The following is a 7832-nucleotide window of genomic DNA, read 5'->3' as shown; positions in this document are numbered from 1 at the left end:
TAACACTAGTTCAGCAACAGCAAGCTGCTCATAAGATTTGAATCCCCAGTGCTTCATACCTGAACCAGGAAGCATTTATAATATTGCATTCATGTCATTATACAGATACAGACTTGAACCTGACATGTAATCTTCTAATGTGCTTGTGTCTTCTCCTGTGTTCAATGCATACTTGAGCTCATATATTTCCCCCAATAAATTGTTTACTTATTATTAATACTTACATCTAAAGTAAGGCAATGCATCAATTTTTTCCTAAGGAAAGCAATGTGTAGATATATCTTCTTATCCTTATATTTGTTTCTCAAATGACAGCTTCCTGAGTAGCTAAGAATATAGACATGAACCGCTTGCAATCTGCTCTAGGTTCACAGCCAGCATTCTACAAATTTCCAAAGTTATCCATGTCCCAAAATCCATACATGTTTCCTTGTATGAATCAGCACCCATCATCTTGCTGTGTCATGTCCTTAAACATATCATTGTCTCCACCTATGGTTTTATTTTCTGCATCACCAAGAGCGTACAGTAATCTGGTCTTCTAAGTAGCAAGTCAAAACTTTAATCTAAGACTATCTTCCATAAAATTTTACATGTAGTCTGAGAAGACTATGTATATACACTTTAAATATACATACATATATGTATACATGTATACATATTAATTTACATAATTTAAATTATATAATACTTACATGATTTGCATATTTATATATGTACACATGTATATGTGTGTACATATATATATATATATATATATATACAGGTTTACCCAGAACATATACTTTATATGTTAAATATAGTTTTAAAACATGTATATGTGTGTACATATATATATATATATATATATATATATATATATACAGGTTTACCCAGAACATATACTTTATATGTTAAATATAGTTTTAAAATATTTATATATATATATTTGTCTATATGCCAATACATGTAGAAAATATTGAAATATCTTAAACATGTATTAATATGCATATGCTCATGCATACATATATGTACAAATATTTATGCCACAATTAAAATACGTTTGAGACTGAGAAGATTTTAAATTTTAAACTGGTAAATTGGATAAACTATGTATAATGGCAAGCCAATTTCAACATTAGACAAAGAATGCATCATTTAAATTCCAAATATTTCAACTTTTTAATTGAATTTCTAATCAGTGGCATATATGGAAAAAAATGAAAACATTAATGAGATATTCATAGGTATTTTATAGAGTGAGGTCAAATACTATCATACATGAGAATGTATACACACATACACACATATATGTATATATATGCTTGTGCATATGCTACAGAGAAAATTCTCATTTTGCAAGATAATTAAATGTCACTTACCATCAAGGTTACAGGTGGCAGAAAATTGCAGGAAGCCAATTATCTGATCTTTTGCCTTTCAGCTATTTTCTCCTTTTTGTCTATAGATGGATTTTCCTATTTGCTCATTTCTTTAATTCTCTTTAATTACACAAAATGATAGTAATCTATACTAAAAATTTCCATGCACATTCTGTACCTGTGACAAGTAACATATTTCCACATGAGATTTTTTTGAATCATAGGAAATATAAGACATGATTTATAGACACCATTTTGCTTGTTATTCTGCAACTCTAGAAATAGTTTGTCTTATCTTTCAAACATATACGTATATTTCATTTTTAGCTATTTATTGTGTTGAGATATGTGAGGTATTTCCATAACTTTGTTCTTTTATTTTTCTGTTCACTTTTTTCTGTATTATTAAAAAAAACTTTTAATGAATCTGTCACACTACATCTAAATTTCAAGATTAAAATAAAACCAAGACTGATATTATATGTACAGAAATTATGATTTAGAAGAAATATCTGTATGTATATACACATATATACACACACATATGTACACGTGTGTGTGTGTGTATGTGTGTGTTAGTCATGGGGCTTGAATCAGGGCCTGGGTGCTGTCCCTGAACTTTTTGCTGAAGGCTAGTACTCTACCCTTTTGAACCCCAGCTCCACTTCCAGATTTCTGATGGTTAATTTGAGATAAGAGTCTCATGGACTTTCTTCCCTAGGCTGGCTTTGAACCACGATCCTTTGATCTCAGCCTGCAGAATAGCTAGGATTGCAGGTGTAAGCCACCAGTGCCTGGATGTAAATTTTTACAATTATAAACTAACGTGTCCATTGTTTGCTATTAGTGTTTGACTAATAAATTTTGCCTGGCAGATGAATCAACCACAGTATTATAAACTACAGGAATTGCTCTTTAAGGAGCAATGTAGTTTGATGGACCCTGTTGCAATCATGTTTCTGAAAGGTCATGTTTCTACCCAGAATTCATAGCTTTTAGGTATTTATGTAGTAATGTCTGAGTATTATATACACCATTGTACATACACACATGTACATACATTTTTTTCTGAGTCAATGACCCATTTGTTATGATCAAATTCAATAATCTGATAGTAAATGACTACCAAAAGTTTAAGGGTCTTTGAAATCCGGGCCTTCTCTATGTATATAATTCTACAAGAATTTCAAATATTATTTCAAATATTTCAAATTCATTATTTATTTCAACTATTTCATATTTCAAGGAATAATAAATTATGCTGAGTAACTACACTACTTTAGTTATTAAAATCCCAAAGTACTATTGACTTGGACAGGTTCTGCTCAAATATAGGCTAGTATTCATTTCATTTCCAGTCTATTCGGCTTCATCTAAATGATGTTCCTAAAAGAAGTACATGTCATTCTTTTTTGCATTCTAATGACTTAATTGCATAAGCTTAAGAAGTTTATCTCTAGACAAAGATAACATGACATTTATAACTCTAAGATAGGATACTCCTTCTTTGTCACCCTAGATTCTGTGTTGATGAAATCAGTAACCAAAGGAATGGAGAGAAAAATCCCTTTAATTTTTACACTATAATGTACTTAGAGATTATGCAGGAAGATCGACTTCAAAGAGGATTTGACAGTGATTATTTTTTGAATGATCTGGTGAGCAAGAGAGAAGGTGAAGGAGAGCTGCTAAAATCTGGCTTTGCCTTCCTCCAGTCTGGAAAGAAGCACATTTCCATCCCAGTCTTGAAGAGGGTGATATTTAGGCTTCCAGAGAAAATATGAAAATCAGAAAATGAGAAAATCTTGAAGACTAATGCTTGAAATTTGCAAAACATGGGACATTAGAGAACATTTGTTTCTGAGAATTTTCCAGTCCAAAAAAGAAAAAAAAATTCCAGAGAAATAGAGAATTTGTAACTAACTGTTTCAGTGCTTCCCTGTTGTGATCCGCACACCTTCCTGAGATGTTCAGTGATAGGGATTTGTGATTATTTCTGGTTAAGCAGTTATACAGCTTTTAGTGAAGGATTTTCTTGGGCATGTGCACTCATTAGGGATTTTAGGAGAGAGAAAAGCTGCAAGCATACTATTGGGTGCCCTCAGACCAGGGCTAGGGCATGGTACTTCAAATGAGTAGAAGAAGTTCATCTGCCCAGGGCAAAGGACTTTCAAGTGAAAAGGTTAAGAAACCATTCCAAAGCTTGATAATCAAGGTCATGGGAGAGAGAATTTTAATCAACTCCCATGTTTGAGGAGGATGTTCAGCTTCACAGATCTGTCATGCCCAGACTGCAAAAAGCTGCCCAAACTGAACTGGGATGGAGCCAAGAAGCAGCAGAAGACTATCAAAAAAGGAGTCAGCAGACAGGAAATGGCATGAGCACCAAGTACTTAACCTTTTCCTGTTGGTCACTAGCTTCTAGTTGGAGAAAGGATGGAACTTAAAGCTACATCTGGGATGAATATTTTGAAGGTGGTTGTGTTCTAATCACCACACTGTATTGTTATTTGCTGATTAAAGTAACTATAATGTTATCTCTTCCCTATGAATGTGAGTGGTGTGTGTGTGTGTGTGTGTGTGTGTGTGTGTGTGTGTGTGTGTGTGTGTGTGTGTGTGTGTGGTGGGAACCTTGAGACTTACCTGAAGGCTACAGATCTCTACTTCTTTTTGGAAAGGAGAAAAGAAGACTGAGTTTTATTCACGCCTCAAGTCCTGCTTCTTTGCACATCAAGTATATTGCTTAAATAGGATCCAAGAATTTAGATAAGCCTATTGATAACTGATTCATTTCTTTTTTAAAAACATACAATATATTGTTTTGTTTACAGTTCCAAATGAATAGATGGATGGAATATAATAGCACTTAACTTTCAACTGGAATGTCTCAATTTGTATCATTTCTGTTATGGAGAGTGTTAAAAAAGATACCTGCTTAGTGCTTCAAGTGTATGCTATAGGATTTTTTGAATTGTCAAACTCTAGTTTCATCTTGAAATTTAGTGGTGTTAGAAGGGAATTTGGGTGTCACTTGTACTACTAAGAGTTGGTAACCCAAGATCAATACTCATTGTTCCACAGTTCTAGGTCCCCACTTCTTCCATTGGACATGAGAAAACTCACCCTTTAGAAATCTGGAAATCACAGGGTGCAATTGCATTGTATACTAATTCAGCTAAAATTACCTTTATTGTCAGATTCTCCTGTGACTGTTTATTAACCCTCTCTACTCTCAAGTGACTCCTTAATTAATTGTTCCTTCTTTAATAGCTCATTTTCTGTCGAGTTACTGTCCTTGTAATACTGTTTTAATCCCTGTATGGGAGAAAGACTGTCTGAAATTCTGCTATTTTTAAATGTGGTCTATCATAACTTAAGTGTGTTACCTAGATGACGATGACGTCACTCAGGTAGTTGGCCTACAAGGAACTAGCACACTTTCACTTATTTCATTTTAATGGGTCCCCTTGGCTTTCAGGCTATAAACTAAAATACCATTGCAGTCTCCTTCAGCAATCTCAAACTTAATTATTTCACTCCAGGAACCTGTCTGATGGCCCTGTAGAGACTTGCTTTTGCACTAAAATGCAATTCCTTATTGTGTGACAAAATTACCTTTGTTTCACATTCTTTTTGAAAACTTTATTTACAAACATCATGGAAAAGCACATCTTAATAGGTGATTACCAAAAATCTGGTTATAATATGCAGATTGGATATGTTAGTTTTTTTCAGCTTTTTAAAATTATTTCCTGTGTAATCATGATAACTTTTAAAATCCTATCCTAAGTACTGGGCATTGTGGGTAATGTGGTGCAAATTGTCAGGATAGCTGACTCAAATCTTTTTGCCTACTGAATTCTGATATGACTTATTAAGTTTCATCGCTTGGATGACACATCTTATGTCTATCTATCCCAATTTCTTTTTTACTGCTTTGAGCAAATTTAGTTTTCTCAACTAAATTTTTCAGAGAAAAGAGTGAGACAACAGAGGATGGTTAGAAAATGCTGCCAATTTACAGGTATTGCCATTTATACCGCAAACTTAACTATGAAAATCAAAATGATCAGTAACATAAGTGAATAGTGCTTAATTTTTTCTTTTGAAAATTCAGAGCACAAATAAGAAGAAATATTCAGTCTAGATTCTAGTAAAAAAGAAGTGTAAATTAAGAACAAGAAACCTGCAGATTTTACAATATATCTGGAATATATCTGGGCTTTATATCTATATGTGCTGGTAGGATGCCTCTTTCTTTCTCTTACATTCTTTCAAGATGGAGAGGCAGCCCATGACTGTGGGCATGTTCCTATTAATCATGTTTTCTTTCTGTTCCAAGTTTCTTAAGCTGTAAGAAAGTTGTAGAATGAGAGAAGAGAGGCAAGGGAATGAAAGTATTGAACTTCATGTATGCTAGAGGTTTAAATTTTGATCCTTTCAAACTGGTGCTCTCATTTATGTGAGAAATTAAATGCATGAAAATTAATAAACTCAAGTCAATAGGGGAAGCAATAAAATATAACCAAAGAGAAAGCACCTCCCTCCCCACATTGTTCACAAGTTTTATAGACATTTAATTCCCTGTGTGGATGGGATGTTTACTTATCTGGGCCAGAGCTTCATACAAAACAAGAATTAGATTTTCCTCATTTTGAGTTTGCTATCTGCTTCATTTAACAACCATGGAATTGAGAAAGGAAAACAGATACAGGGACAGACAATATTTGGAAAAGGCCCAGAATGAAGCTCAATTCTACTTGTTTATTTTGGGCTTGGGAAAATGTACAGAAAAAAAAGATTGCATTTACACAGACAAACTCCACAAACCTCTATTCTGAAACTCATTTTAGGTTATCCTCCTTGGACAAACACCAAAAAATATTTAGTGAAGCTATCTTAGTCTCAGTGACCACCTTTAAATTACTGGATGAGTGGGGGAAGATCACTGAACACCTGGAAGATTGACAAGCCATTGCCCTTGGAGCCAGCACATACAAGCTCCACATTATCCTCTGTCTCAAAATGCAGGATCCCAGTAGAACCAATTATTGTATTTTTGTAGGCATAGTGATTAGCACATGGAATTTTTCATTGATGTCACTTGTTTTGTCTTCAAAATAAATGAAAACTAATATTAAGATCACATAACAATTTCAATTTGAATATTTTTCCTGAGGTCTGACACAGTCTGTGATTAAAAGCTAATATACAAAATGTAAAATCTTTAAATTTTTACCACATGATGAAAAATATTGTTTCTTATCCAAAAAATGTTAATATGTAAAAATGAGACATAGACCTGAATGAATTTTGAAAATGTTAACTAAAAGCTAAATAAAACTAAAATGTTACTGGGTACTGGTGCCCCATACCTATAATGCTAGCTATCAAGCAGCTAAAATCTGAGGATTGCGGTTCAAAGCCAGCCCAGGCAGAAGTTCATGAGACACTGATCTCCAATTAACTATCAGAAAATTGGAAGTGTTACTGTATCTCTAATTGGTAGAGCACTAGCATGCAGGCCCTGAGTTCAAGCCTCACAACTGACAAAGCCAAAACCAAAACCAACAAAAAACAGAAGTGCTGATTTTTATTTTGATCATAATAAATTGTATCTCCTTCTAATACTTCTAAATATAATATTTTACATATTCAACAAAGATTATGTATAGATAGCTGAAAAATAGACAAACTGACAGATTTTTTTTCTTTTTCAGTACTGAAATTTGAACTCAGGATTTCACCTCTCCTAGGATGCCAATCATACCTTCAGCCCTGTTTTTTGGTTTTGATTTGGATGGTATTTTCAACATAGGGTACTCAAACTTCTTTGCCCTGATTAACTTTTTTCAGTTTGCTTTCAGCCTCCCAAGCAGCTAGTACTACCGGTGTGAGCTGCTAGCACATGGAAAGGTTATATATTTCTAGAAGTGCCTTTCTTTTATGAAATAGTTGGTGATGGTACTTATTGCTGCATGATTCCAGTTGTTTTACTTCTTATCTGTAAAACAATAGATTTTTATGCAGCATACAGGCAGAGTTTGCTGTGTTGAACTTTATGAAACCTTAAGGAGCTCTTCTTAAAAACAGAGTACTAAGTTACAAATTGTGACTTTCCAAGAGCCTAGGAAGAGATGAAACTTAGTATATCCTTTCTTTGGCTCTAAAGTTAATCATGTCTTTACATTGTTGTGCTTAACTACACAATCATTTCTTTCTTAGATTTTTGCAATAGCTTCATATTTGATGTCTCTATTATTTACTCTTGTCTGACTATGGTGCAATCTCATCATACAATCAACCCCAGAGCTCCTTGTAGTATATCAGATTAGGTCAGGGCCCTATAATCCCTCTAGTCTTTTCCAAGCTTAAAGATTCGGCTTCCATGGTATGAGTATGATATATATTTCCTTGGTACCAAACAGTCTGGCTAATGTTCAGTGTATTCTTTTATGTTGTAGTTGTTGG

This window comes from Dipodomys merriami, unplaced genomic scaffold (genome assembly GCF_024711535.1).
Source record: "Dipodomys merriami isolate MVZ:Mamm:240054 unplaced genomic scaffold, mDipMer1.0.p SCAF_9, whole genome shotgun sequence".
Taxonomy (NCBI): Eukaryota; Metazoa; Chordata; class Mammalia; order Rodentia; family Heteromyidae; genus Dipodomys; species Dipodomys merriami.
Note: the sequence above shows the minus strand (reverse complement) of the source record.